Source organism: Pipistrellus hanaki, assembly GCF_964339955.1.
Source record: "Pipistrellus hanaki genome assembly, chromosome: 13".
NCBI lineage: Eukaryota > Metazoa > Chordata > Mammalia > Chiroptera > Vespertilionidae > Pipistrellus > Pipistrellus hanaki.
The window spans coordinates 49137940-49162127 of NC_140515.1; the positions used below are offsets into that span (position 1 = coordinate 49137940).

The 24188-nt window shown below is 47.0% G+C and overlaps 1 protein-coding gene across 1 annotated transcript in view; it reads left to right on the plus strand.

Moving 5' to 3' along the window:
* The window catches only part of TRIM71 (tripartite motif containing 71), a gene marked incomplete at both ends in the record, with an annotated part of 66040 nt that overhangs the window by 1319 nt on the left and 40533 nt on the right, over positions 1 to 24188 (plus strand). The window lies entirely within an intron of this gene.

Here is a 24188-nt window from a genome sequence, read left to right on the forward strand (position 1 = left end):
GTGTCAGCGGTAGACCTGGTTTTCCTGAGCGCAAGGGTTTCCCGAGGACCTCCCCTTATATCCCCCTTTTTATATAAGGATTTGATTTCCTTATTTGTTGGACAAGGCGCGTACGCTATTGTTTTAAGTAAGACCCGGGGTGGGAGCGCATGTGCTGTGTGTGTGTGTGTGTGTGTGTGTGTGTGTGTCCGGGGAGATGTGGTTTCCTTGTGCGGGCACTCTGCTGGAGGCCTCCCAGCGTGCTGAGGGCTCTCTTTACCTTCTTAGCTGCTTTTTTTCCTCCTTTTTCGTGAAATGCATAGGTGGTTGCTTTTCAGGAGGGCGCATGAGCCAGGGAGAGAGAGAGAGAGATGGCTGTGTGGTGGGTGAGCATTGGAGTGCGCCTACTACCTAGACCTGGTTTCCACGTGCGCGTTTCTGATGGAGGAGGACTCTTTATTTTTTTGTTGGGACGCGGTAGCAGTCCTCTCCTGGTGTTGTTTCTGAGAGCATCTGGGTCTTGGAGGACCAAGGGGGACCCCGGTCTAAAAGCGCTTCTCTTTTGGATTGTTTTCCCCGCACTGGAAAAAAAACACCAAAAAACGTGGCCCGGTGCCTGAACCCCTGCCCTCCTCATGCCCTTCGGTCGTGGGCCCAGGTTTGCGCCTGGAAAAAGCAGAATTGGGGGACTGTTCCCATTGCCCTCTCCAGCTGGGAGTCCCCTGGGCCGCTCCAGCAAGGCTGCTCCAGCCTTGATCCCTACTGGAACCGGGTTGAGGGGGGCTCGACTTCTCTTGGGTGGGGTGGGGGGAACGACCCAGCTGCAGGAGGCTAGAAGCCGAGGGTTCGCCAAGTCCGAGGGCTGCGCCTGTAGTCTTTGGGGCTTGGTTTCTCTGTTTGGGCTGCTAAAGCCTTAGGGTGACACCTTCCACTCCCCTGAGCCCCTTAGAGCAAAGGGCCGGCCGAAAGCGGTGAGCGGCAGGCTCTGTGAAGCTGGTCGGTAACTTGTGTACTTGCTCCAGTCTTTGCCGTGGACGCAGAGCAGGAGGACAGCTAAGGCTCAGAAATCGTAGTGGGAGTTTGCTGCCTTGCGAGTTGGAGTGGGCGTGCTGGTTCCGAGCCGGGCAGAGGCTTGCAAAGCGCGCAGCCTTTTCCTCCTCTCCTAACCTGTTTTTTGGGGAGGAAGGCGGAGCTCTGTTGCCTCGTGTCCTTAAGCCGGCTTCTCCTAGTGGGAAAAAGTTGAAATTTTAATCTACTTGTTGTAGGGGGCCTCGCTTGTAAAGGTTCATTCTTCTAGGTTTGAAGCTGGGGAAAGGTCTTCGTTTCCTTTGTTTTTTAAGCTTTGAATGGACTCACCTTTAAAGTTTCCTACACATTTCATGGGTGAATGTTTCCAAGTATGTGTTCTTTGGCGTCACTTTTAGGAAAGCGATTGAGCTAAATATCCATCCGGATCTCAGGAATGGAAAGGTGTGGAGATTAGGGTGAAATGGGGGTCGGGGAAAGTGTGCAGGGAAGAGGGCAACGTGGGGATCCACCGTATTTCCCTTCCTCCTGGGACGCGTGTTGATGGAACCCTCCTTCCCAGCAGTTGATTTTAAACGTCAGGTCTTATTTATACCCCCCGTTAAAGATCCACCTACGATTTATTTGGACTAACACAGTGGATGCTCAGTGTCACCAGACTTGTAAAAGGTTTATGCACTTTTTAAATTATAAAACCATTCAGATGGGATTGGGGGAGGGGGGTTGTAGGGACCCTCCTCTCTCACCATGGGAGGTTACCTGGATGCCCTGAAAAAATTCACTTTTTTAACATGTGCCTACACTTAGGTTAAAATTGTTTGGTAAAAGTGTTAAGATACTGCATTGTTCAGCCAAAAGGTCCTTTAAAAACATGAAGCGTTTCCGTTTTAAGCGACATCTACCTCCCACTTTTCCATTTTTTCATTACAAAAAAATTGGACATTCATTTTTAGACCTTTTTCTTTTCTTTCTTTCTGGGTTTAGAATGCTAGAAAATTTGAGTTTTTAAAGATAGCAAGCCAGTGCTGTGAAGTGACAGACCCCATGTTCATATAAGGGGTCCCCCTCCCCTCGCCCCCCGTGGCCTAAATTCTTCTTTTCCTTCTAAGGAAGTGATGGGTTAACCGTTTTTAAAAAATTGTTCCATTGAAAAGTCATGCTTTTGATTGGCAAAGAGCACGGGGGATGGCTGTCCCCTATCTGATTGTGACTGGACTGAACACACAACCCCCCCCAGGTATTTGTGACTGTATGCACAATCTTACCTTGATTTTTAAAACGTGCTGCTTTTGCTGAGTGGCCTCCTGTGACAACAGGCTCCGTTAAATAATTCAGGGTGCTCTTGCCTTATGGTGAGTGAGGCCATCTGACCTTGGGAAGGAGGGTTGACCGCCTGGCTTCTCTCCTTCAATTTTAGGGAGAGTGTACCTCCCAACATTTGTCCCCCCTCAGGGGTGCGGGAGGCTTTTCTCCAGCACCCCCTTCCCCCAGCGCCATGGCTCCTCTGGATTGGCAAAGTATTGCTTGGAGCGCTTGATTCAAAACAACTTTTTAAAACCTAACCAGGGAGGGGAGTTGGGGTTTCCAACAACATGGTGAGAATTGCTTGCGTTCACGTATTTGGCTCCTAAAAAAAAGAATCATTTGGTTTTTTCCCTAGTCGTAGGTCTCGATGGTCAGCCTTCAGTCCAAAAGGCGGAAGGCCTGCAGGCCCCGCGGACATCCAGGCCTGGAGCTGGGTCACATTCCCAAAGAGGCCCCCAAGGTGGCCTGGCGGTGGCCTGAGGGCCTGCCCCTCCGCCAGCCTGGCGCCCCCGGCCCACCTCTGCTCTGGGGGCGCCTCACCCCGCAGGACACCCTAGGGGAAAAGGGTCTGCAGGGTTCACACGTGTGTGGGGTGGGGGAGAAGGGTGGCAGGGAGCGCCCTCCTGCCCCAGCCACTCCCCAGCCGCCCTGTAATGCTGTGTTATTGGCACTTAGGATCCTAGTGAGCCCCTTTGCTTGCCTTGGAGGCGACACTGGAGCAAAAAACTAGGGGGACCAGGGTGTGTGTGTGGTAAAGGGCTGGGTGTCAGGACTCTGTAAATGGTGGGAAGCTGAATGTGGCCTAAGTGTGTTCCGGTTTCCAGGAAGGCCCTGTTCCTAATAGGGTGTGTGTGTGTGTGTGTGTGTGTGTGTGAGAGAGAGATGATGGGGGGGGGAAGGGGAGTGACACGCTTGCATCTTAGCCAAGACAAACATTGTAGCCCATCTTTTTTTTTCTTTTTTTAAAATATATTTTATTGATTTTGTACAGAGAGGAAGGGAGAGAGATAGAGAGTTAGAAACATCGATGAGAGAGAGTCATCGATCAGTTGCCTCTTGCACACCCCCTACTGGGGATATGCCCGCAACCAAGATACATGCCCTTGACTGGAATTGAACCCGGGTCCCTTCAGTCCCCAAGCCTACGCTCTATCCATTGAGCCAAACCGGTTTCGAAGATGGCAATGTTGCTTCCAGTTAGGCAGGCCACATGTGAGGTTTTCCTGAGTCCCCTGGATAGAAAACCGGGTGCCGATGTTGATACAATCAATATCCAATCCCCTCCTTGGGCTTAAAAAAAAAAAATACACCCACAAACTTTGGGAAGATAAGTTTTAGAATTCCAATCAAATAGGATCCTGGATATTGAACCATCTTAGACTTGGGGACTACCTTTCCCTGGGAAAACCACTTCAAAAATCAGCCTCAAACCCCTTTGAGGAAGGCAGGTTTGCTGCCTAAAGTAATTGGATGTGGAGTAATTTCTTGTTTTGTGTCTTATTTGGAATAAGCCACTGTGAGAGGGGAACATACCAGTGTTGGCACCAATATGCGTATTTTTAAATTGTGTATTCACAGCGTCTTAAGCTTTTTCAGGCACGCATACCCAGTGTATGCATGTTTGTCTTTAAATTATATGTGACTGCTGTGCAAATGATAAAACCTATACCAAAAGACTTTCTGTGGGAACTGGAGAAAAAGTCAATAGAAGTGCGAATTCTAGTATTTCTGCAACACGTTTTCCGCTTAATGCATACATCTCACCTATTTGCCAGGAAACCAAACTTTTTGGTAACTTGGGAAATAGTACATTGGAGGTGGCTGCTCTGACTTGCGTTCAGCAGGTTTGTAGGTGGAAATCTGTTGAAGGAAGAAAATGCTCGATGAAACTATATGGAAGAGATGTTGTTGACTTCTTAATTTCTTATCCTTGAAGGCATTCTGTTCGTGGGCTTTTAAAAAATCACATTTGAGCTGGGGAATGTGCCCCCACAGGTGATTAAAGTGCATAGGGAATGATCTTATCAACATGGATCCTGGCGACGTGGGCCTTGCTGGATTTGGCAAATCTTGGCTTGTGAGTTGCCTTGCAGGCAGGCATAACCCCAGCCATGAAGTGTGCCGTAATACCTGAGATTGCTGGTGGCATCAGCCCTGCCTTGGGGGGAACCTTTTTGTGACTTTCCCTCTCACAGAGAGTCAGCAACATTGGTTTTCAGGTTGTTTAGACTTCCTTTGGGTCTACAGGATTTTAATTTCCAGTGCTAGGAGTATATATTTTGGAAACCATGAAGATACTTGTAGGAAGAAAACAAGAGCAGGCACTTTCTCCCAGACTTTTAGTTCTTCATTTGATATTATTACTACTACTATATGCTCTTTAGGATTTAGATGTGTGTTCAAGTTGTTGTACGTGGAACAAAGAAGCCTTGGAAGTGTTTGCGGAGTGAGTAAAATTTCCTTTTTGCACCAGAGTTCTTCCTCCCATTTTAGCTATTTATAAATTTCAGGACACTGTGAAACCAGCATTTAAAATGTCTAAGTTTCTTAAAGCACCACTTAAGAGACGGAAGCAACTTTCTCTTCATATGTAAAATTTTCCAAGCGGAGCTGTTTCACTTTTTTGTTTTTAAATTTTTAATACTTTGCCTAAATATAGGGAGTTTGCTTTTGGGTGAAAGCTGTGAATGAGGCGAAGCGAAGTGGTTAAAATTTATCCTCTCCAGATTTTGTTTCCTCTGGTGCGAACTTAAAATGTCACATGGTTTGCTTAAAATCTTACCATTTCTCCATCCAGTTACAACAGGGCCAGATTTATTTTAGTTGTATTATTCTTAGCCAATAAAGGACCACTTCGGTGTCATTCTTCACGACATGTTTAAGCAAAAGGTTGAGATGCATTCTTACCATGCAGGCGGTTTTCCCTCTCCACTCGCCCCTAACACTGACAAAGAGTTACAGGCTTGGGCTCATGAAAGGCAGTTTTTGCCATCTCTGTTATTTTGGAAGAGAGCAAGAGGAAGATGGATACAGGATTACAGTTGCCTAAAAGGGAGCAAAAAAAGCAAGAAACCACCCATGGCAGCCCACCCGGTTCCCCCCTTCTCTTGACCTTTCAAGCATCGTGACTTGCGAGAGGAAGCTTGATCCATCTTTCCTCTTAAGTTGATGCGACCTTGTGCTTGTTCACTACTAAATTATTCTTCTCCCTTTGAGGTGTTTTGTCTCTCCTTACAAACGGAGCTGACTGAAAGCAGATTGACTGTTTTGACTGACAAGACTCTGACTTGTTCACAGAAAAATTGGGAGGGGCAGGGGCTTGAGCAATTTACATTTGAAACTATTTGAGGTAAACCTCCCTCCAGTGTAATTCCTTCCCGGCCTCAGATGCCATCTCCAGCTGCCCTCCTGTTGAGTGTGCTCGCAATGGGCGTTGAAGGTAGCCTGAGAGGAAATGGGGGAAGACTCCATCCAGCTCCTCCTGGGTCTTCTCTCCCACTCAAATCCTATTTTGGGAAATCCATACTTTTTATTTTTTGTTGTTAATCCTCACCCAAAGATATTTTCTCATCGAGTTTTAGGGAGAATTGAAGGGATAGGAGGAGAGAGAGAGAGAGAAATATCGAGAAACACATCGATTGGTTGCCTTCTGCCACTCCCTTACCAGGGCTGCCTGCAACCGAGGTACAAAATACCGGCCTGATAACTTCAGATTAAGTGTAGATTTCATGCCCTAACTGGTTTGACCGGAATCGAACCCGGGACCCTCCAGTCCGAAGGCCAAGGCTCTATCCACTGAGCCAAACCAGTCAGGGTGTGAAATCTACATTTAATCTGAAGTTATCAGGCCGGTATTTTGTTTTGTCCTCCTTCATGTAGAATTTTTTTTAAAAAAAAAACGAATCCCAGACCTTTACCTGAGCATCAGTTCCCACCAAGTGAGTTTTTAGTTAATCTGTATAATGCTCCCGGATAAATAATCCCTGGGTACAACAGTCTAAGAGAGTGGTCATTTTTAGTGATCAAGTTCCTGCTTTCAGCACATTGAAAAGTTGTCCATTTTGGGAAGGGGAGGCTTGATGAAAGAAGATGAGGATAATTTTCAGTGGTGAATATGTAACCTGGACAGGCTCCTGCAGAATAGCACATGCTGTCCACAGAAATGGAATTGGAATGAAGCAGAGCATTGTACACAGAAGAGAATTAAGACCGTCCAGGTTTGTAAGACGGAGGGCATCCCCTCCCAGCGTGGCCACCCTGGGGATTGTGAGGCCCCTGAGTGGGCTTGGTGTAGCCTGAGCTGCTGGTTGGCGAGGAACCCCTGGGAATGAGAGAGGAACCCCGGTGCCTTCCTAACATGTGTCAACAGCTGTATCCTTTAGTTGTTACTTCTGGGAAGCCTGGCCAGCCATTTCCTTCTGGCCTTAACCATTTGCAGTTACAAATGTTCCTCTTGAAATGTCAGCGGCCTTTGGGAATGTCTTTTCATATTCTGACTTAATTGGGATAATTATAAAAACTCTACTTCATATATATATATATATATATATATATATATATATATATATATCCGCACTCAGATTTTGTTGCTAACCATGGATCAGATATGACTACTTCAGCACAAGTGTTTTTAAAAAAATGAGAATTGTTGCTGGAACTGGTTTGGCTCAGTGGATAGAGCCTCAGCCTGCGGACTGAGGGGTCCTGGGTTCGATTCTGGTCAAGGGCGTGTACATTGGTTGGGGGCACATCCCCGGTGGGGAGTGTGCAGGAGGCAGCTTATCGATGATTCTCTCTCATCAATGTTTCTAACTCTCTATCCCTCTCCCTCCTCTCTGTAAAAAAAATCATTTTTTTTTAAAGAGAATTAAGTGGCACCTGCAGGCATAATTATGATGAGTTCAGACCATGTCTGTAAATTTTGGTCTGTGCCCTCTGTCTCTTTGAGATCGGTATCAGAGGGAGCTGTTTCTTTCTCACTTGGGATCATCTATCTATAGGCTTGTACGGAAGACACACACAGATGTGTGGGTAAGGGTTAGCAGGAAAGGATAAAGAAAGTTTTGGTAGTGGTTGGAAAAAGGTTTTTGTGATGTTTCTTATTAAAGGTTGTCCATTTAGCTTTCCTTGAGCAACCCAGACAATGTGATTTTTAGGTTGCGTTCATTACTCAGCTGCATATTGGGGTATGGAAGTAGACCCTTCCCTCTCTCTCCCTTCCTCTTTCCCTCAAAAGGGAGTGTTGTAGGAGAAAACCAATTTTCAATGGTAGAAATTGTGGCTGTGCTTTTTATCAGTGTACCATGATCTAAATCAGGCTGGGAACCTTGTTTCTGCCAAGGGCCATTTGGATATCTATACCATGAGGGCCATTCAGAATTACCAACTTCTACTGGTAAAAATTAGCCAGCTGTATTTGGTCAGACATTTAACTAACTCCCCCCTAATGCCTTGGCAGGGCCAGAGCAAATAACTTTGTGGCCTTATACAGCCGGGCGTTCCCCACCTCTGGTCGAAATGTAAAAGATAGGTAGGTTTTTTTGTTTTGTTTGTTTTTTAATATATTTTTTTATTGATTTTTTTACAGAGAGGAAGGGAGAGAGCTAGAGAGCTAGAAACGTCGATGAGAGAGAAACATTGACCAGCTGCTTCTTGCACACTCCCTACTGGGATGTGCCTGCAACCAATGTATATATATATGCCCTTGACCGGAATCGAACCTGGGACCTTTCAGTCCGCAGACCAACGCTCAACCATTGAGCCAAACCGGTTTCGGCAATATAGGTAGTTTTTGCAGGTGATACAAGGTGTACCAGAGAAATGCAATTTTTCACAAGAAAAATTGGGTGTAACTTTTGGTCGGCAAACTCATTAGTCAACAGAGCCAAATATCAACAGGACAACGATTGAAAGAGCCACATTTTTTAAACTTAAACTTCCTTGAAACCGGCACTTCTTCAACATAGACTCGCCCAGGCCGTGGTATTTTGTGGAAGAGCCACACTCCCGGAGCCAAAGAGCCACATGTGGCTCGCGAGCCGCAGTTTGCCCACCACGGGCTTTTAGACCATTTTAGGGTTTTAAGGCTCCGCAAACTGAAGAGAGAAGTTGGGGGCAAGTGTATTTAGAGGCTATACCAATGCCTTGGGCTTTTTTTTTTTTGGTCTTTTTCAGACGGAAAGCCAGTTTACATTTTACATATGATGTATTTGAGAACCTTTAATCTTTGAAGCCATGATATATTTTTTTTTCCCCCTCTGAAAACTAACATATCAAGGAAACAGGTCAACTTGCTTAAGGGAACAGTCTGATTTCAGGGACTGAAATAGTGTATAAGCTTTTAATTTCACGGGATTATCAGGTGTGTATGTGTGTGTGTGGGGGGGAGGCATCTGAAGAGGAAACGCATTATTACACATTATTACAGGAAAGGCTTAAATCCCCACAGAAAAAAAACCTCTACTCCACAAGCCAGGGATGGAGATCAGACAGACTCTTGTCACATTGCTCTTTACTCATGATATCTGTCCAGGTTATGTTATTGGAACTCGCCCTTAACCATCGGCTATTTAATAATTAAATTTATTGCTGGACTATTCCAGCTGCTTGTGTTTTATGTTCTTAATTTTTTTTTTTTTTTTTTTTTTTTTTTTTTTTTTTTTTTTTTTACCTTTTCCAAGTTGTTGCGTAGAAAGTTAGATATCATCCATAATGGGCCCTGACCTTGGGCAAGAAAATGAGTGTGACATCACAACTATGTGTCTCATCCCAAAATTAATGTGCGAAGTGATTCTCAGAATAGTCATTTTGCAAGGATGAGGAGGTCTGGAGTCTTAATTATCCTCTTGAAAGGATAACTAAGTCTCGAAGGAGATCTCTGCAATATCAGTGAGAAGAAGGATGCTCCATCTACCACGCCATTTGTAATAGGCATGTTCTCTTCTGGAGGCCACCTCCTGCTGCCCCGACCCCAATTCCCCAGCTCCCTGGCTTCAGCACTCCAAAGCAGGCACTTTGGCGTTGGTGGGTATGGGCTCTTAGAGCTGGGCTCTGCTGATGTTAGTGGATGTAAGGACTGGTTCCAGAAATATTTTGCTCGATTTTCAGTGGTGATGGATGCAAATTGGGTTTGGCCTTCAGAAGATGCTCGTGTTGCTGCCATTTTATTCCTTTTCCGAGGAGCAAAGGAGACTTCTTAGTTTTCAAGCCAAAAATGGAATGCCCTTGAAAAGAACTAGGTTTTGAAAGTTGGACCTTTCACATTTATATTGATGGGAAGGGGAAATTTGGGGAGGAGAAGGGGAAATAGAAAGTTGAAAAAATGCTTGTAGCTTCTCAGTATAATAAGAGTATGAGCTTTACAGTGAATAGAGTGTCTGCCTGCGGACTGAAGGGTCCCGGGTTCGTTTCCTGTCAAGGGCATGTACCTTGGTTGCAGGCGCGTCCCTAGTGGGGGCCGTGCAAGAGGCAGCTGATCGATGACCCTCTCTCATCGATGTTTCTGGCTATCTCTCTCCCTTCCTCTCTGTAAAAAATCAATAAAATATATTAAAAAAAAAAAAAGAGTATGAGCTTTAGACTAAAAAGATCTGGATTTAAGCGTTGTCCTGAAGTGGCTTTGTGACCTTGGACAAGTCATTTAACCTGATCTCTGACCTTTTAGATGGGAGCCCTGGGAATGGTTTCATAGGAATGGTTTTACAGTAGAGACACCTATCTGTGGGGAGAGCTGTAATTTACATGACGGTGCTTTGAAGCAGGTAGAATTCGAATTTTAATCGTATAGTAGATGCACATAATTGTGTAAATATCCTGGGGAAAGTTTTGGCTTCAGCTTTTCCTGGCAAAATTTCTTTTTCATGGAATTTAAATACGCTGCTTAGCTTGGTTAAATATTCCTTGTTGGATGGCTAAGCCATATTGGATGCCACAAAATAATTTGGGCAGTTCCTCATTGCTGATTAGACTCTCGCTGAGTTAAGATTTGTCATCAGGCAGTTGAGTGTTAGCCGCCAGGAATTGTGCTCCCTGCCACAGATGTATGAGGGCAGCCTGCAACCTGCCCCCTCCCTGGGCTCCTGTGTGTGGCCTGTCTGCTTGAGAAGACAACTGGAAGGGAGAAGGTGAACGGAGAGGGGGATTCTCGCCTTCTCTGTGAGGCTGCTTATGTGTCTTTTTAAAACGATCAGATGAGTCCAGTTTGGCTCAGTGGATTGAGGGGTCCCAGGTTCGATTCCGGTCAGGGGCATGTACCTTGGGCACATCCCCAGTGGGGGGTGTGAAGGAGGCAGGTGACCTGTTTCTCTCTCCTGTTTCTCTCTCATCGATGTTTCTAGCTCTCTGTCCCTCTCCTCTCCTTTATGTAAAAAAAAAAAAAAAAAAAATCAATAAAATATATTAAAAAAATAAAATGATCAGATGCAAGCAGTGTCTAAAAAATTCAGGAAACAGAAGTTCTGAGCTGAAGATGAATTTGGGCTGAAACCAGAGGGGTATTTCCTGGAGAATTGTGGGATTCAGGGCAAAGGTGTGTTGATAAGGCAGAGTAGTTTTTAGGACCCCGGAGTGGATGGGTCCATCTGTGACCTTATTTTTCCTAATCCTTTCAACATCCCCTCAGGAGGGTGTTAGGGTCACCCCCCCTCCCCCGCCCCCGGGGTGGGTGGGTGGGATGGGTTACTGATACGCAGAGGAAATAATTGGTGTGCCCTGCAGGAGCCGGAGCCAGAGCCACATTTATTATTTCTTGAATAGGTAATTGAACGTAAAGAATTGTTGACTGTTTTAGAAGAACACTGGAGTATCTGGGACAGTAGCAACTGTGGGAAGCAGCTGCCATCCTGGGGTTGAGGAATCAAAAGGGAAGAGGTTGGGGTTATTAATACTTCAAGAGGGTTCCCGTGGGTCTGGCCTTCGGGGTGGGGGTGGGGAGGCAGGCTGAGGACGCTGCTCCCTCCCGCCGAAATGACCAACCTTTTCTCCCTTAGCATCCCCTGTTGGCCGACTAACTGTGACCCGCGGACCATTGCATGGTCTCCGTTCGCCTTCCCCCAGTCACAAAGGGAGGGGGCAGGAGGAGGATGGGTTTGCTGGGACGATGGAATCCCATTTGGGCCACTGCTCAACCCCCCCCCCCCCCCACAACCTGGTTTGATTCCATTGAAACTTTTCATGAAAATACGGCGGATGAGAAGCAGAACGTGACCCACATTAAGTGAGCACTGAGCAGTGCTGTTTCCCTCAGTGGCCAGGCTCTACACATCCAGCCCTCCCTCCTGAGGGGAGCCGTGTGCTTATCGCCAAGAGAGATGGCTGTTTCTCTGTGCTGTGCTTGCTCACCCAATGACACAGCTTAAGGAAAGATGAAGCGAGCCCAGGACATGGTCCTTCCAATGAAAACAGGCCTGAGTGTGTTCGTGGAAACTGGTTTCGTGTGCAGTCGGAGGCACTGAGAATACAGTAGCAGGCAAAACAGCCCCAGATTCCTCGGCTCCTAACCCCGTGTGTTGGGGGTTCATGTCCCCATCTTCCCTGATGGCTGGATTTGTTTCTGGCCCCAGAGTGGGGGCGGGTGCTGATCCACGCAGGGGGACGTATGTGCACGGCTGGGCTGCCCGTCGATGACCATTTGGCATCTCCCTGAGCCAGCACGTTTGGGCTGTGAGCTGGGGAGTGGGCTGGGAGGAGGCTGGGAACCCGCTGCCATAGGAAGCAGCTCCCCTCCCTCTCCTCGGCCTGTAGGTGGCCCAGGCCGGCCGCCCTTCCCCCACCCCACCGAGCTTTGTCCTGCCCTTCCTAGGGAGGGCCTCGCCCGCTCCTACTGGTTGGGGAATGTTTTTTTTTTTCTAATTTGTTTTTGTAGAGATACAGTTTTCATGTTCTAAGGTTGGGTACCATTGTGTACATTTTAGTGGGAGTTTATAAGGCATAATCACATCATAATCGCGACAGTCAAGACAGCAAAAATTTGGAGGAACGGTTCCATCCCCCCCCACCCCCCCGAAAGAACGCTCACCCTTTCCAACCCCAGCCTCAGACAGCCACCTCTTACTGCTACGATTTTGTCCTTTCTAGACTGTCATAGAGGGGACCCAGATGGTGCTCACGTCTCTCGTTTTTTTTTGTGTTTTTTTTTCCTCCCAGTTGCCATAATGCCTTCAAGAGTCATCCCTGTGGGAATACCAGTAGTTCCCCCTTTTTATTGCTGAGTAGTTTTCCATCATGTGCCTGCACCGACGTTAACACATTCCCCGGTAGAGGGGCACTGGGGGTTTCCTGTTGTTTTTTTTTTGTTTGTTTGTTTTTCTGGCGATTGTGAATGTCCAATTTAATGCCTGGGATGTGTGCCCTGCCTTGTGCAGTGCTGGTCACTGACATCCTGGAGTCCCCGTTTTTTTTTTTTTTTTTTTTTTTAAAAGCATGTTTTGAAAAGTTTAATGTGGAAAGTTTATTTGCATTAATAACGCCTTGTTTTCACCATTAGAAGATATATTTGCTTATTCTTTATGACCAAATAAAAGACATTTGGGATGGATCATCTCTTCCTACTAACCTTTATGAAAGGAAAAAAGTTGAGTTAAAAACAAAAAATCCAAGTGCAAAAGTTTTCAGTCGTCTTCCTATCTCCAGTGTACCCCGGCAAAATAGTCACAGCTTTTAGGAAATGGGTAAGTTCCAAGTTGCAGTGTTCCATGTTTTCCCCTCGACTAAATTGTGTGTACTTTTGAAAAAAAAAAATCTATAGCATAGTTCTGAAAATATAACATATTCCCAAAGAGAAAGGGAGCCTAAAAGCAACAGTGATAACTGCCATTCAGTGTCTTAAACCTCCTCCTGGATAGTCCCTGTTTCGACCCAGCACAGACTCTGTGTCACGGTGAGCCTCAGTTTCCTCGTGAGTCTCCTTGGTGGGCAGCATTCTCATTCGTCAGCCCAGGGCTGCCTTTTTTTGTTGGAAAACCAAGGGAAGTATTTCCTGATGACAGTGTTGCCCTGTGTATCAATGTACCAAGTGAAGAGATTGAAAACGAAGGAACTGACTTGGGGCCTGGGCTGCAGGGGGCCGGGGGAGCACCTGCCAGTCCCCCTCTTGGTTTTTAACAATGGTCCAGAGAGATTCCCCTGGGTTTGTGCTCTCCTTTGGTTTCTGTTGTTAGTTTTATCACAGCTCTCAGGGGTGTAGAGGGATAGTGGAAGAGGAAATTTCATTTCATCGATTTAATTGGATGTTTAAAGTATCACATGGGCTCTGGTTAGCAGTGGGCCCAACCCAGTTATCTGGAGCTTTGAGAGGGAATCTTTGGCAAAGATGAGTGTGGATAGAGGAAGGTTCGAGTTTCTGTACTTTTTTAATCTGGAGGTGAGTTCAGGAAGAGAAGGGTTTTGTGTTAGGGTTTATTTATGGTGATACATGGCAAACCCTAGCAAAAGTCCTCTCCTAGGCAAGAGATAATATAATGGTTACTTCTGGACAACCTTTGGGAGCTGCCACAATGGCTACCAGTTTTTTTTTTAAAACCTTTTTCGTCCTTAAGTGTATTGTGCACTAAATAGTTTTTGCCTCGGTGTTTGGAAACTGACATTATTACCTGTTTTTCATCTGTAGCCTCTTTCCCTACTATTGGTTATTGGTAACTAAATGTGTGTCGATTGTTCACTACACACAAATGTTAATAACTTTGCAAATACACGCAAAGAGAGGCACTACCTATATTTGGGCATCTCAGACCGAACGTTATGCCTCTAATGAAGAATAACTTTGAGAACCAACATTTCCCTCTTTCAAAAGGAGGGCTGGTGTTCACATTTGGTTTTCAGCATATTAGAGGGTTTTTTCCCCTCTCTGTTGATTGTTTAGCATCTGCTGTACCAACTGAGCACAGAATTTGTCTGAAATTTATAACAATCTGCCTTGTTCCGTGGTCGGCAAACTGCAGCTTCGCGAGCCACAACCGGCTCTTTGGCCCCTTGAGTGTGGCTCTTCCACCCACAAGATACCATGGCCTGGGCGAGTCTATTTTGAAGAAGTGGTGTTAGAAGAAGTTTAAGTTGCTCTCCAAAGAAATTTCAACTGTTGTACTGTTGATATTTGGCTCTGTGGACTAATGAGTTTGCCTAGTTCATCAGTGCTTATTTTTTCCAGCCCCATAAAATTTTTTTTCCATGTTCCCCTTTGTTTGCCTTCTAGGATGCAAAACCAATTTTCTTCTTCTCCACAAAAAAAAAAAAGAAAAAAGAAAAAGAAAAAGAAAAAAAAAAGGGGGGGGGGACACACACAGGTAAATAAATGGGAATAAAATTAGAAAGCCATGCGTAAAATCAAATTATGCAGATCAGGAGGAGGGGCTAAAAACTATCTTAGAGGTAGGTCCCTGACCTGCCTGTCAGGACCTGTAGTTCCTGGACTTTGCAGGCAGCACCTATACATGCTGTCACCGCGTCAGGTTCTCACCCCCTCTTGATGCGAAAGGTGGACAGGTTTGCCCACCGTGAACAAAAAACGAAAAAGGAACCAAAAGAATGAGCGCTTCACAAAAACTATAGAAGATTTGAAAACACAGGGGCTAAGGGGGGAGCGGGACAAGGTAACAATTTTTGTATTAGATTTGTGTTCTTTTAACAACACTTATGGTTTTTAAAAAAACTGACATTGGGTTTGATTTCACAGCCCTTGTCGTTTTGGGTTGCTTTTTTTTTCTTTTTCTAAATAGGTATGTGCTTGTGACTCTGTGTATTTGGCCTTTAATTTCTTCCTCCCCCATCCTCAGCTTGTAGTTGCTGGGAGAATGGAAAAAATAAAAAAAATAAGAGATTTCTCCTCTGGGCTACCTTGTAGTCCCAGCAAGTAACCTGCACCAGTTGGCTCTAATTCTGTTGTAATTATACAAGACACAAATATATCTTTGGATTACCTGGGGGTGTGTGTGTGTGTGTGTGTGTGTGTGTATCCCCAACCCTACTTCTTTCCAAATTATATGATCCTAAAATAAAACCCCAAACAAACAAAACTAATTATATGATTGGGGTTTGTGCATTTTCTATTAATCCTTAACAATCTCTCTCTCTCTCTCTCTCTCTCACACACACACACACACACACACACACCCAGAAATGTGGTCATTTAAAAAATCCTTTCAATGACTTCTTTAAAAATTAGGTTTATATGGATGACACTGACCTATAAGAAATAGGGTCATAAAAACATGGACGTTTCCCTGTGCTGTGACTTGCTTGCTGGTCATGACTGCTCTGAACTTGGTGTTCCTGCTGTGGCGTGTTTTGAGCTGTTCTCTCATTTGGGTTTTCTCAACATTTTGGCTCCTGCCACCCTCCTCCAGGTCTGCTTGTCCCTGTTAACTTCCAGAGGGAAGATCCCTCTCCACCCCCACCCGGGGAATTGCTGGGTAGCTGGAGAGATGCATTTGAAATGTTAATTTTGTTCCCGAGAGCTCACCTCCCACCAGCCACGTTTCCTCCCACCCCACCCATCCTCGCAGCCATCAATTTAAAGGAGAAAAATGGCTCAGATGCCTCCGTCCTGTTGTTTCACTTCGCATTTCCGCGATCGCGGCGAGGTGGGCGGCCTTTCATATGGTTATTGGCCATTTGGGCTTCCTCCCTGGATTGCCTTGGTTCCTGGCCCTTGCTCTCCCGTTCTTTTGTTTTTGTTTTTTAATCAGTGTGTAGGATAAACACAATGCTAAGAACTAGCTCTCTTGTGGCAAAGGATTTCTCTGAGTCTGTGGCTTCCCTCAATTTTGTTGAACTCAGTCAGCATTCCGAATTTCAGTGTGGTCGGTGATTATTATTTTTTAAAAAAAAGTATTCTTCTTTTCCATCACTTTTCATCCTCTCTCTCTATGCTCTTTACCAATTCCACCCATCCCCGCCCTCCTCCCCACATCACCACACTTTTGCCCACATCCATGAGTTCTCTCTCGCTGGCTCTCTCCCCTGCTCTCTCTCCCCCGCTCCCCCCCCCCTCTCCTCCCTCCCTCTTTTTCTCAATCCCTCCTGATCATTTACTTCCTCTATATCTTGAGACTTTAATCCCATTTTTTAGAATCTGTTCTTGGCGTATCCTATGAAGCTGTGTCTTAATTTTATGTAGAGCAAATGATCAACCCAATACCCTCACTGCTAGTGAATGGTCTCATTTCCCCTTTTTCTCCGAATCTCACATTTCTGGGAAACCGTTCTGAATATAGCTGTTGGCCGGGGGAGAGGAGTGGGTGTGAGCTGGCAGTACAGTTGAATGCCTATTGCTTTGTGGATATATACCAGTGATCTCTGTTAAGGAAATAGATTCTCTCCAGATGTCCAGTTATTCTCCACAGATCAGCAGCGATGCTTCTATTGATTGGTCTAGACCGGTTGCACACCAGTCCATCCTTCAGCACGTATTGCACTGTTGCCTGCTGTATACCAATTACTGGGCAGGACCATACAGACCTGCTCTCATATATGGCTGCCTTTTCTCTCCCCCATTTTCATCTTCATTGGATTTTTAAATTTCAGGAGAATAATAGTCGTTGTACCACAGTCAAATGCTAAGTAGCTGAAAAAACAACAACATATAATGTGCTAAGTTCATTTCCTGGAGGTAGCTACTCTTAATAGTTTGGACTGTATCATTAGTCATATTTCTTATGTCACATTCGTTTTATGAGTGTCTTATGTAATCAGGTACACACTGATGGTAATAAAGTTTTGGAATATATTTGTATCCTGCAGCTGTAATCCTTCATCTTGCTTTGTTACTTAAGGAATGAATCTGGCACGTCCTTTCGTTGCTTTTTAGGATGCAAAACTGATTTTCCTCTTCACAAAAAGGGGAGGGGCAAATAAATACATGGGAATAAAAGTAGAAAGCCACGTGTAAGATAAAATTATACAGATAAGGAGGATTTGGAGTTTAACTCTTGCTTTAAATGAATCTGGCACATCCTTGCATGACGAATATACACTTCATCTACATTGAGGTTTAGTTTAGGCCCCGTCAGACACTCATTGTAGGCACATATTTTGTTGAATTCTGCCAAATTTACACACACGCACACACGCCATTGCCACCACAAATAAGACAATATTTCTAGCATCCCAGGAAAGTTCCTTTGCTGTAGTTCCTGGTAGTGCTGATCTGGAGAATTCGGCCTACGACGCCGGCCTTGAATTTAGAGAGGATATATGGAAACGATGGGGCTTTGGATGTGAATGAGTTTTTGATGATGGGAAGCTGCCATGCCGGGGATCGGTGGGTGGGTTTTTGCGGCTGCAAAGGGTATCTATGAAACCTCTAAAATCTTTACCTCTGAGACATCTCAGCCTCTGTTATGAAAGGCCCAGATTTTCGTTTTTTTCTTCTTCTTTTTTTTTCTTTTCTCTCTTTTTGAACATTTGCTGTCCCAGGGCCACAATGCAAATGGCCAGGGCACATTGTTTTCTAGTGAGCAGATGCCTGCTGGGAGGCAAATTCCTCAAGGATTGCTTGGAAAATGTGGAGGAGAATTCCGTTCAATCAACACACTTCTCGCTGAGCATCTGCCTTGGGCCTGGCTCTCTCCTGGCTCGCTCTCTCCGGGTGTTCGGGGACACAAAGGACTAGGACAGAGGTTGCCTCCGGGGACCCTTACCTCGCGCGATAAAGGGAAATAGAATTACGGGCACTGGGCCCTGTGCTGAACGAAGTACGTGTAAAAGTATTAAATTAAATTTTTGATTCTGTGCTGTATGCTTTAAGAAAAAGAAATTCAAGGTCTCAAAAATACGGCATATGCAATATTAAAGTTCTAGCGACAGGGTGCCAGCTTCCTGTGGTCTTCCAGGAAGGGGTGTGTGAGTATTAGGGGAGCTAAAGCTGTCTTGCCCCTGGGCCTACGTGGAGTCAAGGCCCGTGGTGGTGTGAACGCTTCTGAGAAAATTCATCATCATCGCCTCCCTGGCCTGCTTTGGGTCCCTTGGAGTTGACAGCTTGGTGGCTTCCATTCCCAAGACTCTCTCAGAGACATTTTGGTTTTAGGTTTCTTAGAAAATGTTAATTTACGGGGGGAAATGCCACTTTGGGGTTGTGGGGGGGGGGATCGCCCAGGGAGTTCCTTGCATTGGGCCAACTATTGCACATGTCCTTCAGAACTGGCTTTCGCCGATGGACGCGTGACCCCCCTCCCCCCAAGCCTGAGAACTTTAGGCCGTTTCCTGTGGGCAGAATTGTTGGAGACCTCAGGTTCGAACTAAAGGTTGGTTATTGGGCCTCGCTGTGGCGGGAGGGGAAGTGCCCCACACCCTCAGCGTTGGTTTCTCTCTCCCCTTTCCCCCAGGCCCAGGTCAGCTCTTTTCTTCTTCGCGTCCTCTGGCCCTGGGGGGGGACGGGACTGGGTTCAAAGAATGAAATCGAGGGTTGCCGAGCTCGAACAGAGTAAGGGTTGGACGTTGTGGGAACCGGTGGCGAGGCATGAAAGCACACCGTTTGGGGGGTGTCTGGGGAGAGAGAGAGATGGTCTCTAGGGGTGCTTCAGGGAGAAAGAAAGATCTGGGGAGCCTCTGAGGAACGCACTTCCCTGAGGACCTCCCTCCCTGGCAGATTAGAACTTTTATCTGCAAAGCAAATGTTCAACCCGTGTTTACAGAGTCCACGCAAACAGGCTCTCGGGGGCTGCTGGGCCGGCCCCCCTGGAAACCTTTGGGCTGGGGGTGATGAAGGGTGCTTTTCGCCCCCGGGCTCACCTCGTGGCCCGCGCGGACGCACCCCGGCCTCCCAGCAAAAGACAGCCTTGAGTTGTGGTTGAGGTAAGCCTGTCCCACCACTTCTTTACTCGGAGGCCTTTGAAAGCCCAAGTCTCCAGCAAAAGGGACCTTGGATGGGGACCTCCCTGAAGTAATAATCTCCTATGCTAACGTAGACGCTGCAACTGAAAAACAAACAAAATACAAACAAAAAAACACAGAGACACAAAAACAAGCCACCAAAACCCACCTTCTGTGTTGGGAAAGACAGTAGAAAGTTTGCGTTGGCTTTTACCGAGAGAGCCAGTCCCTAGCATGAACACAAAGAAGACCCTCAAGACAAAAGTTAATGATTACAGGCAGGGGTTTGGCCTGTGTCCTGGGGAGATGTCTCCCTCTCGAACTTTACTCCATCGCAGCCGGAGACTCAGCCCCCAAATGGCGCGCCACATGGACAGGGTCCGATTTTTAATGATACCCGTAGTGCCCTGGCCTCCTCATTCCTCTGACGTGGAGGGAGTGGGTTTCTTAGGGCTCTGGGGCAGGGGCGGGGGACGGGGGTGGGACGGGGGGAGGGGGGTGCAGGCACTCTTTTCTGCCCAGTTTTGTTTGGATACCACCCCACCCCCCAGGCTTGGGGCAGCAGGAATTCCTCCCCGGGCTCTTTGTTCCTCCCGAAGGGCGGGAATGCCGCCTCCTGGAATGTTGATCGCCTAGGCTGGAGTGGCGAGCACCCTGGGAGCCTTCTGTCTCCTGTTCCTGGGGAGTTCTCCGGGCTCACATGGGAGGGAGCTGGGATGGGGGTCAGCCCTGGCCATGGCTGGTGGCTTCCCATCTCAGTCTGAGCTGGAGTAAGAGCGAGATTTTGTTTTAACCACAAACTAACCTCCCCCATTAAGAATGGTTACTAAGGTGATTGGTGCTTATTCCTACCCATTGGCTTAACATGTTTAATAAAGTGCGGGATTTGTGGGGGCTCGCCGAACTGGGACCCCCCCCAGGGTTCACCAGGAAGCCTCCGACCAGTGTTGCCAGCTTTAGTCCTCCCCCTCCGTCTCACCCAGTTCATCAACAGTAAATATATATATTTTTTAAATTATTTTTTATTGACTTCAGAGAGGAAGGGAAAGGGAGAGAGAATCATCGGCTGCCTCCTGCACACCCCCTACTTGGGGATTGACCAACAAACCAGGCATGTGCTCTTGACTGGAATCGAACCCAGGACCCTTCAGTCCGCAGGCTGACTCTCTATCCTCTGAGCCAAACCAGCTAGGGCAACAGTAAATAATTAAAAAAAAAATGTTTTATTGATTTTATTTACAGAGAGGAAGGGAGAGAGATAGAGAGCTAGAAACGTCGATGAGAGAGAAACATCGACCAGCTGCCTCCTGCACACCCCCTACCAGGGATGTGCCCACAACCAAGGTACATGCCCTTGACTGGAATCGAACCTGGGACTTTTCAGTCTGCAGACTGATGCTCTACCACTGAGCCAAACCCGCTTCGGCAGTAAATAATTTTTAAAGTATGATTATTCCCCATGAGTATTTGGTGCAGATTTATACTAAACATTGGCTGAAATTTTAACTGGGAAGTATTGTTCTTTAATGGTAATTCTGGTCTGACAGTCCCCTCCATCCCTGCCCATGCAGACATTTGGGTCCTACAGACCTTTGTAGGGTTCCTTGTAGGTGACAGCAATGTGTCACAGGACACTCTACCTGGAATAGGACCCCTCTGGCTCTCTCCAGCCCTAACACTCCCCCTCCCCCCGCCCCAATCACCAGATTCTGGTAAAGGAAGGAAGTGGGGAGGGTGTCCTGGCTAACAGTGGGATGGGGAGATGGATGCTCACCTTGGAAACTGAATGCCAAGCCCTGAAAGGAGCAAACTCCCCAATTCCAGGTCCATTGGTAGAGTCTTACTGCCCCACAGGCCAGTGGGTTTATGGGGGTGGCGTGTCTCACTAAGACACCCCCCCTCCCCTGCCCATCTTAGTCCTCTTCCCAGGTGTTCTGGAAGAGGGCTTTTAGGATGCACACCTCCTTTGGTTCTAGGCACAAGAAACATTGTTCCTGTAGGGCAGTGTTTCCCAAAGTGTGGTACGCGTACCCCCAGTGGTACGGGAAGAGTTTGGTGGGGATATGCACTGCACTGTGCTTAGCTGCACCTAATTCTACGTTCTCAGAAGTAGGAGGGGTACTCAGCGTTACGAAAATTACAGAAGGGGGTACACATATGTCAAAAGTTTGGGAAACACTGCTGTAGGGGTTCAGCAGGGCTTCCCACAGCCCAGAGAGCAGGTTATATCCGCGTGTCTCTGGCTGTGTGTTTGGGGCTGCCCGGGCGCGGTGTTGACTACTCTGTAGGGTTTGCTGCCAGGGAGAAGTATGGGCTCTCTCCGTGGCGGTGTGTCAATGACATAATTGTACACGGCTGCTCCTTTTGCTGTGACTGCCAGGAAACTCGGGGCCAAACCCATGGGCCCTGTCTGGGGAGTCTCATGGACGGACGGACGTGTTTTTTCTTTCCTGACCCATGCTTGTTTCTGGGTGGGATTCGGCATTCTTTGAAAGTTGTCCATCATTGATTTTATTTGGGTAGGAACGTTGCTGAAATCAACTTCCATATTAAAAATAAAAAAACAAAAAGCACGAAGTGAAAGAGGACGGGGTTGTAAACTGACCAGAATAGCGACAGCTCTCCATCCGATCCATCTGGCCGATGCATATGTGGGAAGAATCAAGCCATTGTGCCAGCGCTGTGCTTGTCAAACAAACACGTAATTCTCATGCACGCTCTGTCCCTCCCTGGACAGAGTCCAGACCGGTGCCGAGGGGCGGCAGCGGGCGGGCTTGGCTAGAATGTGCCTGCAGAGCTGCTGGGGCGAAGCAGGGACCACAAAGCCCCGTCTGTGAAAATCAAAGCCGTGTGAGAAAGCCCAGGGTTGGTCCTGTCCCCTGGCGTAGAGGTGTAGGGTCTTCGGACTCCCCACCCCCTCCAGGGAACCCTCTCTTCTGCAATTTGGTGGAGCCCGAAACCCCTTCTCGAGGGGTGGGAGGAAGTGGTTAATCCCCACTTCCTTCCCTGGGAGTTTTATGGGCCTCTGGGAGGGAGCCTGCCTGCTCTGGTCTTAATGGTCATAAATGACCCTCTCCCAGGGCAGGGGCGAGGCACCTCAGAATCTCTCTGCCCGGACTCTGGGCAGCGAGGTGCTTAGCAGATGCTTTTCTTTGGCGGTGCTCTCTCTCCTCTGTCTTCTGTAACTGAGCGGTGGAGTGGGAAGCTTGGTGGTATGACTTGGTCTGGTGGCTCAGTGTTCCCCTCCAGCCTGGTTTGGGTTTGGAGATGCCGGTTGGGCAAGGCTGGACAGGGTGGGACGGAATTGGTATGGCAGGGGAATCCAGGAGAGGCAGGACCCCACCCTCCTGGGGAACCCTCTGCTTTCTGTCCCCCAGATGTGGGCTGTGGGGATAGTGTGGGGGAGAAATAGGAAGGGAACCCTAATTAATGGGTTGAGTGATTATTGCATGTCAGAGGAGAAATTCTCTGCCTACCCAGTATCCATAGCTTCATTCATTGGAGTTTTAAGCTTGATTTAAAAAAAACAAAAAACTTTTTTTTTTTCCCAGAGAGAGAGGGAGAGAAACATCAACGATGAGAGGGAATCATTGATTAGGTGCCTCCTACACGCTGGACCGAGCCCGAAATCCAGGCATGTGCTCTTGACCAGAACCTGGATTCTTCGGTTGGCAGGCCCATGCTCTATCCACTGAACCAAACCGGCCAGGGCTAAGCTTATTTTTAAAAATATATGTATTTGATTGATTTCTTTCTTTTTTTTTTTTTTTTACAGAGAGGAAGAGAGGGATATAGTTAGAAACATGGATGAGAGAGAAACATTGATCAGCTGCCTCCTACACAACCCCCCCATGCTCTTAGTCACTGAGCCAAACATGCCAGGGCTATGCTTATTATTATTATTTTTTTTTAATGAAAAAGCATTTCTGGTTGCCCAGCTCTTGGGATGGGGTTTACAAAGTGGCCTTTCCCAATGGATATCAGGATCTGTCTCAATGGAATGGATAGATGGATGGATGGATGGATGGCCCTGGCTGGCCCTGGGTGCTCTGCTCTGCATTACTCCTGGTGAGCGAAAAGCTCTGGGAAAGGAAACCTTAGGGGCAGGCATCACCTCTGCCAGCAGCTCCCTCCTCTCCCTAATCCCCCTGCCTCCCCTTCTGCAGGGTTTTAATGAACGGCGTTTAATCTTCCCCCGGGAAGCCGGCTGCCCCGCTGGGTTTTCTGTTCCAGCCCAGCCAAGGACAAGTACCATTCTGGTGACATTCTGGGAAGGCACATTAGAACCTCCGGGAGAACACCCTTGTCTCCGCTCTCCAGGAAGGTGGAGGGAAGGTGGGAGGGTGCCGGGGCGACACAGAAAGCAAGCGGGGGTTAATCTGGGGCCTGCCCTCGGAGCCCCTGGGCCCCCCTTTGTGGAGGAGCTCCTCCAATCCCCCCGGGTTTACTGTGATGCAAATGACCCCAGAGAACACATTTTAAAAAAGGTGCCCGGAGGTGAGACAGCACAAAAGCAAGTGTCCTGAACGATTAGCAGGAGTGTTTTATGCCAGAAGTGTTTTTAGTTGAGCTTGCTGATGTTTTCTTGTTTCATTATTAAATCAGCCTTCCCCCATTTTAATAATGATGGAGGCGTTGGTAATCACCCTTGGGACACTCTAGACCCCACTGAGATTCGGGATTCTTTCTAAAACCCCTGGGGAGGCTCAAATTTGCATTTTTAACAAGCAGCACCTAAGGTGGCCTCCAAGAAATAGATTTAAATGGCACCCCGGAGAGGGGATTTAAGGTCACTGCAGAGCCTCAAGCAGTTTTATTTTTTACAGCATTTATCCCCTCAATAGTCCATCATTAAATATCTCTTTCATTTATACCCTATTTAAGTGAATGAATCTTGAGTTGTTACGAAGCCTGCTGATCATCAGAGGCCCTGATTGAAGCAGCCCTTGGTAATACATGACTTAAATATTTTTTTTTGGTGTTTCTCCATCCTTAAGCCAAAATTTTATAGAGACTTGTAGCCACCTCTTCCTCTGAGCCACCTCTGAAAAGAGGGGCCAGGTCCTAAACACTTT